The following is a 14,196-nucleotide window of genomic DNA, read 5'->3' on the forward strand; positions in this document are numbered from 1 at the left end:
CTGGTGAAAGATGCAGGAAAGAGAATATAAATGAGGTGACTGAAAGTAGTGGCAAGATAGTGTATGTGAAAGTTGCAGTGCCAGACGTTCAGGACAATGTAGAAGACTTTATCTCACTTGCATGTAGTCCTTCACAGGACAAAAGCATGAGATTGAAAGGCTGCAGAAACAGTAAGAGATTTAGTCTAACTGAGAACAGAAAAAAGCAAGAGGTCCAAAACCAAAAAAAAATTGTAGGAATAAATGAGAGAAAGAGCGTAAGTAGATAATTATTTTTTTTTTTAGCGATTCTATGATAAGGGAAGTACTACTTCATGTAGGTGCTACAAAATCTTGTTTCCCTGGTGAAAATTAATAATATTAGTAATGCTGTCAGAATGCAGAAAGAGAAGGTGAAAGAATTGATTATTTTGGCCAGAACCAATGATCTGAGAAGTACTGCATGAAGAAAGATCTGAAAGAGTTATTGGAAGAAGCGAAAAAGAAGAGCAAGAGGGTGAAGTTTGTAAGTCTGCTGCCACACTATGATAGAGGCGAACTGAGGAGAATGATGATAACTAATAAATCAATACGCAAGTTGTGCAGAAGGAATGATGTAGAATTTGATAGGCATAAAGATTTGTATAGTGCTGATGGATTGCACTTAAATTGATTCGGAGTTAGGTTTCTAGAGAGAGCTTTGTTCGCTGAGTGTGTGTGTGTGTGGGATTGGAAACGTAAAGTCAGGAAAACTAAATAAATTAGGGTGGATGCAAACAAGTGTGTGTAGGCACCCATGAGGTAAATGAATGTGAGAATGACCGACAAGTGCAGAATCTAGTCTCTCACACAAAAATGTTGAATAAGATAGTCAGTTTAGGAAGTAAATGTTGTTGGAGGCTTAAAAGAATGTTGCAATTTTTATACACTAATGCTAGAAGTATCAGAAACAAAAGGAAGGAGTTTTTGGCAGCAGATAATGTAGTTATAGAGAGGGGTGGCCAACTATGTGTCCTTTTGGAGCCAAAATAATTCCAGTGAGACTTAGAAGAGCTGCAGCCTTTGACCAATGCAATAGTACAGGAGTAAGTGAGTGTGCGCATAGCGAGGTGGAGATGCAGATGCTATGCAAGTGCTTAGAAATGTTGCATAAAAAACGTAAATATGAAGAGGAACACAGAAGTTTTAGGCCAGAGTGGGAAGAGGAGTTTCTTTTTGTGAAACAACAAAGTAAACCAATGTGTGCCATATGCCAAATAACACTTGTGCAATTCAAAGCCAGCAATATCAAGTGTCATTATGACACATCCCAGTAATTTTAGTAAAGAATTTCCTGTTGGCTCTGATCTGAGGCGAACTAAACTTTCAACTTTGAAAGAACAACTCCATGGTCAGAGTAAATTGATGTCTGTGTTTACTAAAGAGGCTGGTTTTATTTTATTGTTTAATATTGCACAGGCAAAATGTCTGTACACGGAAGGAAAATTTGTCAAGAAGAATATTGCACAAATAATTTCAGTTTTATATCTGGATAATAATAAAAAAAACTACTGAAACTGATTGAACAGATGCCAGTCTCCAGGCATACAATTGAAAGGAGAATTTCCATTATCAGTGCTGACATTGTAAATCACTTACACCATGACTTGAAAAACTGCTGCGTTTAGTCTGGGTTTGAATGAATCTAGATTTTCAGGACAAACCACAAATTAAAAAGTTAAATTTGTCTGCTTTATATTTCATGATCTGGACAAAAAGGAAGAGCTATTGGACTTGGTAGCGCTGAAAGATACAACGTGTGGCTCTAACATCAAAGAAGCTCTGAATATTGCACTTACAAAAGCTTTGGTATCACGCAAAAAATTGTCAGCATTGCAACTGATGGTGCTCCAGCTATGATGGGTAAAACTAAACGACTCATGGGGCTCCTTGAGAATGATGAATCATATCCTGCTTTTCCTTTCATCTCGAAGACAGTCAGTGGTTGTTAGACATGGTATTTTTCACTGATGTTTTCCAGCATCTACAGATATTAAATATTTCACTTCAAGGGAAAGAAAAACTAATAACTGATCTCTCACACACCCTGTTAAGCTTCCAAAGCAAAAATTCTAAGAATTGTCAATTTTATTTGTTCAAGTGCTAAAATACACCGACAATTGAATGACTTTCTCGATGAGGTGAATTGTGACAAGATTCCTAATGACGTACCGTAAACGCTTGGTGGTAGGTTCCGTTGTTAACACTTTTGTGATGTAATCTTTAAACTTCATTCTTTACTTTAATCTTTAATTTCTTTATTCTAATTTCTACCTTTAATCTTTATATCTGTGTGCTTTTGTAATTTCTTACTTATTCTTTTATCCTTGCTTTTACATTATTCTCCCTCTTTATTCCTTATTGACCTTTCTCTTTCATATAAAATATTATTTCCACCTTTCGCACTACTTGATGTATGCCTATGAATACTGGAAAATTTATTTTTGTTTCAACTGCACCACCAGCATTGTTTTCTTGGCATAAGACTCAGTAATACGGTCGGTAGATCTCTCTCTCTTTCTAGCATATATTCCTTCAATAAAGTTTCCACAAACAGTCGTGGTTCTCAAGTACTTAAACTACGCTTTTAATGCTTTATTTGTTTCCCGCCCTCAGGTCCGTGTTTATTTGGGAACAGTGCATTGTAAATTAAAAAATCAGGCAGCACTTTGTTATTGTATAATCAAAACACATTTATTTACATTAATACATTAATTAAACAATAGGGAGGTTACTCTCTCTACCTATCCGTTAAACTTTTAGCATAAAGAAACAAAATTTTCCTTTTCAATAGTAAATAACTTTACAATACAATTACTTCTCTGCTTATTAAATCAAATTATTGAAACTCTAATTTACACACAAAGAGGTTAGCTAGCTATGCCAAGTTATCTCACACGTTGTACACTAATTAATAACAAATCAAAGGACTGTCTTATAGACACTGCTTATTTCTAGTACCTTGTAACTTATCAGTCCATCTAAATTATTTCTCCTATATTACATTTTTATTTTTATTCTAATTTCTACCTTTAATCTTTATATCCTATATTACATAAAAGAAACATGGAAAAAATTGGAATAAATAAACTCGCATATGCTCTGTCTTCTGGGTCGTGCACTTCAAGAAATTTTACTAGAGTCCTAGACTTTTCTTCTGTCTTGGGACTTAGATTTTCTCTCTCTCTCTCTCTCTCTGCAGTGTCTTGTTTCACTTGTCGCTGTTGGGCTTCGGACGAGGGGGGGGTGGTCCAACACATGGAACTTATACAGTCTCGTTCAGAAGGCAATGCATTCTCCTCCATGCGCTGAAGTCTGCTCCTCGATTATTAGCTTCCAGTAATCTTCTACAGCCAAATCCAAGACCGAAACAGCCTCGGTTGGATCGGCGTTCCTTTCTCCTCAACATCCGACGTGCCCTAGCTGTATAGTCATGTCCTCTATTTCCGACTGCCTATATCGATGTTCGGCTCAGTGCGCTTTTATTTCATGTTCTCCAGGACACTGCATGAAGGATTGAAACCCCTGAAGAAATCGACGCGACTACTTGATCTTCTGTTAAGACAACCCGTTCTTTTTTTCTCTTGGTGTATAACAAAAATCCGATTAGTCTGACACTGGAACTTCGTGTGATCTGCACCGACCCCTTGTGGTTTTATAATTTCTAGTGACACAGCATTTTCCTTTGTTACTAACTCTAATCATTGCTTGTTTACTACATTTTTGGGCAGGTTATATTTTCCTTAGGATTATGTACGTTCTTTTATATAATTTTATTTTTACAACCCAAACTTTTTACGTGACCTCTATCTGTAAAAATCGATGTAAAGCGCTTGTAAAAATTTTAAGCTACATCGAATTTTACAGTACCGTGGTTTTGCATAGTAAAGTGGCTCTCAGTTAGCAATGTATTGAACAATATTTTTTTTTGTTGTTAGACCCAATCAAACAATTTTTTAGAGAGAAGGAGAAATTTTCCCCTCATCTCGAAGACAGTCAGTGGTTATTAGAGCATTTTTCACTGATGTTTCCCAGCATCTACAGATATTAAATATTTCACTTCAAGGGAAAGAAAAACTAATAACTGATCTCTCACAGATCCTGTTAAGCTTCCAAAGCAAACTGTAACTTTTCCAGAGAGAACTGGAAAATAAAACTTTCAATCATGGCGTGCTTAAGAGTCAAAGCTGTATAACTGAGAGGAGACCTCCACATAGCCTTCAAAGGAATGCAGAGAACCAACCAAGGCTTCTGACCTAATGTTCAATCCTCACCTTCTCATGGTGCACCCTGTTGGTATCTACCTGGATACTGAACGAATGAGGATGGGCTGACAATTTGGGATTTAGCTGACCAAATTGTATTTTTATTGGCTTAAACCAATGTACAAAATGATGATACAAAATGACAAAATTTCATGATGTCTGGCTGGGGGCGTTGCCAGTTAAACAAGGCCCCCCCCTCTTGTTTTTGCCAGGGAACTAGGGCTAACAGCGAAAAGTCAGCTACTGGAACAAATCTGAAAGTGCACCCTAACTCAACATCACCAGAGTTAAAGATTGGTACTATCAACATAACAAGCCTGAATGGCAAAGAAATGGAGCTAGCTGAGGAATTAGATAAGAACCAGATCGACATAATAGGGGTGACTGAAACAAAAATGACAAAAACTGGTGAGATCTTTCTGAGCAATAAATACAAAATGTTATATTCAGGCAATGACAATCAAGGAAATGGAGTAGCCATAGTATTCAACACAAAATACGAGGCTCATCTTCTTGAATGGCAGGCAGTGTTGAGTGATGTGGGCAAATATCAGAATGAGGAATTGGACAATGAGACTTATTTGTGCCTATGGTCCCACAGAAGGTTCTACTAAGGTAGAAGAGGAGGAATTTTTTGAGGCTTTAGAAAAAGCAACTGACACAATGAAAAAGGAAAAGTTGGTCCTTGTTGGGGATCTAAATAGCAGAGTAGTAAATGATTGTCAGACATACAAAAATATTTTGGGAAAATTTGGAGAAAAGAGCAAAGCTAATAATAATGGCAAATACCTGTTGGATTTCTACTCAGGACATGGACTGGTTATTACTAACACCATGTTCAACATAAAAATGTGCACAAATTCACATGGAGAGAAGAGGCAAAGAATAAGAAAAGTCTCATTGACAATGTTATTGTTGATAGTGATGTTTTCTCCCTGGTGCAGGACACCAGAGTGTACAGAGGATTTGAAATTGTAAGTGATCACTATTTAGTCTTGAGCAGGATAAAATTGAATTTCATATTGAAAAGAATAACATGTAAGAAAGTTTTAAAGCGAATAAAAGTTGAGCAGCACTCAGATGGGAGCTGTAGACTAAAATACACAAAGATTATTGAAGAAAAAATGAAAGAGTTTGAGAACAGGAATCAAACCTTGGAGATTCAGTGGCAAACTCTGAAGAAAACATTGATTGATTCTGCCAGAGAGCCATGTGGTGAGGTTGTTTGCAAGGATAGAAAAATTAGAACTCAATGGTGGACACAGGAAGTTAAAGAGGCAGTGAAGGAAAAGAAGAAAGCATATCAAAAGTTCCTGGAAATGAGTCAGATTGTGCTCTTAGAAAACACAGACAAATGCAAGAATGCTAAACACTGTGTAAAACTAGCTAAACAAAAGTCATTGGAGGACTTTGGCAAGAATATAGAAAATAAATATCAAGAAGGTGGCAAAATATTCTGGAGGCTGTTGAAGAAGCTTAGAAATGGAGAAAAGAATGCTGTAAAAGTAATTAGAGATTATACAGGTGACATGAAAACGGGAGAAAAAAGATATCCTGGAAGTATGGAGTGATTACTTCGAAAAATTGCTAAATGAAACAAGCAGTGATGACAGTACAGTGGTAAAAAACACTCAACAGGCATACAGTCAGGAATACATATCCATACTTGAAGTAGAAAAAGCCATCAAAGGCTTGAAATGTGGAAAGGCAGCAGGAGTAGATGATATTCGACCAGAAATGCTGAAGAATGGTGGTATAAAAGTCTTACAGTGGCTGCACTACATAGTTCAAAGCCTGGACAGAGGCACGAATTCCCGATGATTGGAGTAGAGCTCTCATAGTACCCATATATAAAAAGGGAAATAAAACAATGTGAGAATTACAGAGGTATTTCCCTACTGAATGTTCCTGGTAAGATTTATGCAAGTATACATGAGAAACGGTTGAGAAGAATTGTGGAAGAAAAGCTTGGTGAAGAACAAGCTGGATTCAAGCCAAATAGAGGCTGTCAGGATCAGATCTTCACTTTACGACAAATAGTTGAGAAAGCATCAGAATATAGCAAAGATCTGTGTTTAAGTTTTGTCAATCTAGAAAAGGCATATGACAAGGTGCCAGGAGAAAAGCTATTCGATAAGCTACAGTTATATGGTGTCAATGGAACATTATATCAAGCAAGTAGTTAGAATTGAAGGAAGTACAGAAAGATAGTTTAATGTGAATTCTGGTGTGAAACAAGGATGTACATTATCCCCTCTGTTATTCGTTATCTATATGGATCACATTATGAAGGTAAGTGGTATTAAACATGATATCTGAATTGGAGATGTTAATGTCAGCTCTTTGCTTTATGTGGATGATGTTATACTTCTAAATAAATCCGCTACAAGTCTGCAAGATTCTCTGACTAAATTGAATAACTGTTGTAATAGATATGGTATGAAGGTCAGCAATAAAAAGACAAAGACAATGAAAATAGGCAGAATCATTGAAAATGTCAACTGTGTTGTGAACAGAGAACCTGTGGAACAAGTAAAACATTTCAGCTACTTAGGCACGATTTTTACTGAAGATGGTAAATTAAATATGGAAATAGACAACAGAATCAACAGAGCTGGTATGGTAGAAAGTCAATTGAATAAATTCATATGGAATAAAAGAGAAATTAGTCGGAACACTAAGTTAGCTACATACAAGACAGTGTTCAAACCAATTTTAAAACCAAACCAATTATGGATCTGAGTCAGAAGTAAAACACTCGACCAAAGACTAGAGACCGCAGATATGAGAGTCCTGAGAAAGTTTAGAGGCGTGAACAGATGGCATCAATGGCAATATCATATTAAAAACATGGATATTAGGAAAGAACTTGACATTGTCAGCATCCAGGAATGTGTTAGCAGAGCTAATCTCAGGTGGTATGGTCACTTAAACAGAATGGGTGAGGAAAGATTAGTAAAACAAGTGTTCTCTGCCAGGTTGGCAGGAAAACGACCCAGAGGAAGACCAAGATATGGGTAGATTGATATGGTACAAAGTGCCTTAGACGATAGAAATATAACGTCTGATAATGTTGGAGTCTTGTCAAGTAACAGACTGATTTGGAGGAAAATTGTAGATAGGAAGTTAGTAATGATGTAAATTTTTCATGTAGTACTATCATATCCTGTACACCCATTCAGGGTACATATCAGGAATTTGATGATGATGCTGAACTTTCAATCACTTTGTTTGTTTGAAGAAAATACTGACAAATTTGCCAGGAGTGGAATTAGAAATGGGATTTTATGTTAGCAAATTAAATGATCTGACTGAAGAACTCAACAGTCGATTTTGATATCTTCGAGAACTAAAGCCAACATTCGCTTTTTTGGAAAATCCTTTCCTCACAAACGTGCTTGAACTATTTCAAAACCAATTGTGATGGATATCACAGCTGCAGAACTGGAGCTTTTAGAACTTCAAGAGGATGAAGGACTGAAGCTAGTGAAGCAAAGTGGATGTTTCCCTAATTGAGTTTTGGAAGCAAGTTCCTTACCAATGGTATCCAACACTTAAGCAATGTGCCAGAAAAACATCTCGATTTTTGGGATCATGTACTCCTGTGAAGGGCTATATTTACCTCTTAAACTTATTAAATCTAAATATAGATATGTTTTAAATGATGAACATTTAAATGTGCTTATATGAACTGCTCTGATTAATTACACACCAAATTTTAAGGAGCTTACTTAAAGAAAATGGATACAAGGAGGGCCTGTATTATTAAATGATTGTGTTTCGACTTTAAAATTATTCTAATTGTTCAAAGTAAGTTTCATTTAATGTTCTTTAAATTAAACTTTTTTATTGCAGTGATTTTTATTAATCCTATTTTACTCTTCCTCTTCTCTCTCTCTCTCTCTCTTTTTTTTTTTTTTTTTTTGTTGTCTCCTCTTCTCTTTTTTGTTTATTTTTTCCTGGTAGAGCTTAAAGAGCCACGTGGCTTGCAAGCGGCTCATGAGCCACATTGTAGCCACACTGTTATATAGATTGAATGTGATGGATTTAGTATTTTCAGGGAAGATAGTGTAGACAGGATAGGACAGGGATGGGATACTGCTGATGATAGCAGATGAATTACAGCTAACAAGATTAGGAGTCAGTTGGACAGATAAGTTCTTTTGAGTCAATCTGATGTTAGATTGAGGCCAATAGGACAGAATATAAAATTGGTTGCTGCTATAGGCCAGGGGGGGGGGTGACAGGGATAATGTGGAAGACATGCATCAGCAGATTTGTACGAGTGCAACTTGAATAATTATAATGGGGGGACTTCCACTTTGGAGATAGAATGGAAGGAGGAAAGATCACATAGCAGGAAGGAAATGGAATTTATACACCTACTGAGAGATAATTACTTGAAGCAGAATGTGATGGAGGGGACTCAGGGTACAAGTGCGTTAGATCTAGTTATAGGATCAGAACACCTATCCAAAACTAAAGTGGCTACATTGCCTCCGATTGGGGAAAATGATCATCTAGTCTTGACTTGGGAAGTTACAAAATGTGGAAGTTCCAGTTAAGAAGGGATATATGTGGAACTACAAGGCAGATGATTATGATACACTTAGGAGGAAGCTTGAAGCAGTACCATGGCATAAAGATCTGCAAGGAAAGGATGTTCACAGTTATTGGGGGAGGGATAGTCAAAAGGTATCTGGAGGAAGCAATATCACACTGTATACCCCCAGGACAGGAGAGTAAATTGGGTAGGAGTTAGATGGATGAGGAGTATCATTAATCATGAGCGCAAACAAAGAAAATGTTGTAGAGGGTATACAAGGAGAAAGGTGACCAGCGAACTCACGAACGGCACAAGGATCGTGCAAGAAAGGTGATGCATGGTAAGGAAGGCAAAATCAGATTATTAGAAGAGATTAGTCAAACGAAAGAAAAGGAAATCTCAAAGAGGTAATTTTTTGTTATGTGGCAAGTAGGAGGAAGAATGACTATGGAAGGATAACTTTAACCTCCCTACCGGCCAAGGTAGATGAAATAGTGAGACCAAATTGCACTTCTTATCCATATTATTCAACAGGGTGTGTTACAGAATCATATCCAGATCTAGCCGGACATCTATAGACGTCATGGCTGGTTTGGGGGTTAATGAGTATAGATAGTAGAGAGGTAATGGAGGCAGATATAACTGAGCTACTAGGTAAACATTTTGTAAGGGTATGTAATCCAAGTGAAAATGCTGCTATGAAAGTGATTACAAGGACTGATATGAGAACAGAAGTTGAAGAATTGGAGGTACTTAGTATATTGCAGAATCTGAACGCAAATACAGCTGTAGGATTGGATGGGATATCCAATCCTACAGTTGTATTGAGAACTGGTGATGCCTTTGACCAGGCTGTTTAAAATAATTAAACTGTTTCTCTCTAAAGGTGAGTTAGCAAAGGACACCCATTTTAGCCCACTAAGGGGTACTATAAGTGGCAAAAAATATTCCTCTTTGATTCATATTATGACCTTTTTCTTGACCACTAGTATTAATAAATTAAAGACTTAATTCTGTATGTTAAGTTACCCGTTCAACAGGTAACTTAAATAAGAATCAAGGCCTAATCTTACCAGATATATGGAAAACTTTAATCAGATCATTTAACCAAAAAGAAATGAACTTTCATGAAAATTACAATAAATTCCTCAACAAATAAAACGTACTTGCGACACACATATTATATCATGCACAGTGATAACTTTATATAATTTTTTAGAATTGTCGGTTAGTTTCCTAGTTTTTGTTACTTTCTATTGCTTACCAGTGTATTCTTTGAAAATGCTGGCAGATATCAGTCAGTGAAACATCGGATATTAAACTATTATTTACTTGACTAACATACAGAATTAAGTTTTTAATTTATTAATTCCTCTTTGATATTTTTTGCCACTTGTTTTATTAAAATCTTTGAAAGTAATTACTCCAGACATAGAGAATATTCTTATTGTTAGATTTTTTTATCATCTGATTCCTTTAAAGTATTCTTTCCTTCATTTCTAAACTTTTTAACAGACAGCCATTAGAATATTCTTCAATATATTCTTACCAGGAGCCTCTATAGCTCAGTTGGTATAGATAAAGCCTTTTGGTCAGAAAGATCTGGGTTCGATTTCCATCCATGATGTGAGTTACCTTTATCATGTCCTTTCTCTCTAAAGGTGAGTTAGCTGGTCTCATATGGAGGTGGAGGGTTTTTTTCTTCTTGGAAATTCAGGTTTTTCATCCCCCAAAACTGTGAACACACATACACATCTACAGACATAAATACTTACTGTAGGACAAGGAAAGGCAATGGGGGGGGGACCACCTTATACCATAATCAATATTCCCTAATAAAGTAGCTACCCCACCAACCATAAGGTTGAGGGAAAACAACGACAGCATTCTTACTAGTCTTCCCATGATTTTTGTTTAGTTATGTTTATACATAGCTTAGCTTTTAAGTTTTTTTGCTATATTTACTCAAGGTTCCTATTGGCAAAGAAAGCATATTAGAAGTTTCTGCTAAGAACTGTCAGCATGCTCTTTTTAAGGATTGCGTGTTTAATTTCTTAAGTCCACTATGATGGATTTTTCTCTTTCTCTTGCAGACAACTTCACTGCATGGCCTCATGTCTTCTCTGGATGAATCAGTGAATGTTTTCTTTAGACTTTGCTACTGAAATTGCAAAAGTTTGGTTCCTGTTTTCAAATTCCTTCATTTTTTTTAATCCAATATTTGTACATTTGACTTTAGAGTTCACCTCTAATAGGTGAATGTAAATTCAAATATTTAGCCTTCATAGTGCAGTCAATATCAACTATGTGTTCGGTTGGAAAAGCCTGGATTCAAATCCTGTCAAGGATGTGAAGAACCTTTATACACAGTTCTTAAACTGAAGATGAGTTAGCTAGCCTCATGCAGAGTTGATAATGTTTTTCTTCTCAAAAACTGTTTTTTTTTTTGTTTATTTTTTTCATTCTGTAAAACAAAGTGGCCAGAAGAACATAATTTATAGACACAGCAGTTAATGCAGATGATATCATCAGCAGTAATCAGGTTTCTAAGAAGTCAATTTATTTGGCTAAATGGATAAGAAAAAATGTGGTGAGTTCACTATTAAATGCTGCTCAACTTGGATTCTATTCAAAACTTCTATTTTTTAGTATAATATTCATTTTTATTCTGACTAAATAGTAATCACTTCTTATTTCAAAACCCCTGTGTAAACTTTTCTTATTTCTCATCTTTTCTCTCCATGTGAATTTGTTCACTTATGTTAGAACATGCTGTTAATGATGACTAGTCACTGTCCTAAAAATATTTTGCAGGAACTTAATAATAATAGTAACTTTGCCCTGTTCTCCAAATTTTGCCAAATCATTTCATGTATCTATGTGTAAATATGTATGAAAGAAAGTAATAAAGAAATATAAAAATAAATAATAATAAATTTTAAAAAAAATTGAGAGAATAAATGAGGAAAGGATAAGCTGAGTGAATAAACACAAGCCATGCTATTCACCAGGTGTGAAATTCATTGTACACAGATTTGATCACAGTGGTGATTACGTCAGTATATGGGTCACCTGATTTTCATCCCCCCCTTAGTTGATCTCAAACTAAGCTGTTGGGTTGGTTTTTCTCTGGATTATCCAGTTTTTTTTTCTCCTTGCAAACATAAAATTAACTTTTAAACACATTTTGGGTTTAATTTGCATATATAATGAATTTTGGTATTTTGTGGAGTTCATGATGATGGAAGGCTGCTGATAATAATAATCAGCCTCATAATATAACACACTTTGTATAATAAATTATTTTTGTTATGAGCTCAGTTCTGAAAGTTGGAAAAAAATATTGGCTTACAATTACACAATTGCTTCTCACTACAGCAAACACTGTTATAACAAACTATTGAAAAGTCCTCACTAAAACCACCTGGAACATTGCTCCGCCAAAAGAAAGTCAGTAAAGCAAACTATTTAATATTAGAAACAATTCCTGTGGTCCCTAGGAGCTTGCTGTATTGGGTCAACTGTATTTTGGCAATGATGGAAAGATTAAAATCATGTTTTTTCTTCGATATTTTAATATCACTGTAAAATCAAGAAATGTTATTCTTGACTTTTAAATTTTGTTTTTATTCAGACATTGAAACTTGGAGGCTGTGAAAGTAATGATGATTTGTTGTTGCAAGACAAACATTAAAACAGTTTCTATGTCAACTGTAGAAAGTATTAATGAATAAACGAAATAGATGAAATCTGGGTTTACCACTGTTGACAATCAACTTAATTCATCTTTGTATTCTCTGACAAGCTGTTGAGTGGGAGAGATAGAATGAAGAAAAAAATCATGAACGTAAAGATTTTGTGAGTGTCCACTAAGTTTTATTTAGAAATTTATCTGCACGTGAATTTGGTTAGGTAGAAGAAACACATTATGAATTTGTAGCTGGGATGATCCAATATGTTAGTAAACTGAATAAATATTTGGGCATTGTCTATTTCACTAAAATAATCACTGATAAATTTTTCCATGTAAATGAATAAAATTTGGATTCTTACTGAAAATACACTGAAATTTTAATGTTACTATAAAAATAATGAGTTGTGTGATCACTACTGAAAAATGGAAAAAATTTTATATAAAAAAGACTAAAAGGCAACCACAGAAATAGTTTGTTTATAATGGCTTTCTTCTATCATAGCATTGTATATTTGGGCTTTTTGTGACTCCCATGCACAAAAGGTTTATTTGTAAACCTATAGTATATTTGTATCATCAGCAGGTTAAGGTTTTTTTGTTGTTGTTTTTATAGATTTTATTTATTTTTTGCATAGTAAAAATAAATAAAAGTATGTAATTTTTTTTTTTTTTTTTATATAGTAAGTGATACACTTGAGGAATAAAAATAAATGAAAGAATCATTAATAACTTAAGGTATGCAGATGATGTAGTGGTGATGGCAGAAAGTGAAAATAGATTACAACAAATTGTTCAAAGAATTGAAAACTCTTGTAAAGAGTACGGACTAAGAATTAACACAAATAAACCAAGATAATGGGTAGAAAAATAGGAGATAATGTAAAGATAAGATGTGGAGGAAAGATTTTATTAGAAGGAGTGGAAAGATTTCAGTATTTAGGTAGCTGGATCTCAGAGAAGGAACTTCAGAGTTGGACATTAGAAATAGAATAGACAAAGCTAAATCGTCATTTATGGAAATGAAGGGAATTTTAATAAACAAGAATACTATAATAGATGTTAGAATTGGAATAGTTAAAGCAACAGTTTGGAGTATTGCAAGTTATAGAAGTGAGTCATGGACACTCAGAAAGAGAGATATGGAAAGGCATTGGAAATGTGGTGTTATAGAAAGATGGAAAAGATTAGCTATACAGAGAGAATATCAAATCAAGAAGTTTTAAGAAGAGTTGGGATGGAAAGAACACTGCTCAAGAATATCATGCAAAGAAAGACCAGATTTGCAGGACATCTGAGAGGTTCTTCTGGACACCTGACAAGAACTATATTACAAGGGAAAGTTGAGGGGAAGAGAAGACGTGGAATACCAACTAGAGAGTGGTTTAATGACATCTTGGAATGGATTGGTTTAAGAAAGACAGAAGTGACAGAGAGAAATGGAGAAGAGCTGCTCATTGGCTGCAACCCTCTTGCTAGAGGATGCTACCAAACGACGACGACGAAGTGATGAACTTTATCTCCTACCCCAAGAAGCTGCAACCTGTTGGAAAACAGATATACTAACCACTTGGTCAATCAGGCCAACAAATTTAAGTATAGTAAATTTAAAGTAATGCTCCTCACTGAGAATAAAATATCAGCTATTAATAAACAGGAGAACACTGTATTGAATT

The sequence above is a fragment of the Typopeltis vanoorti genome, chromosome 3 (assembly GCF_054136105.1).
Source record: "Typopeltis vanoorti isolate ZY-2024b chromosome 3, IOZ_Tvanoo_1.0, whole genome shotgun sequence".
Lineage (NCBI taxonomy): Eukaryota > Metazoa > Arthropoda > Arachnida > Uropygi > Thelyphonidae > Typopeltis > Typopeltis vanoorti.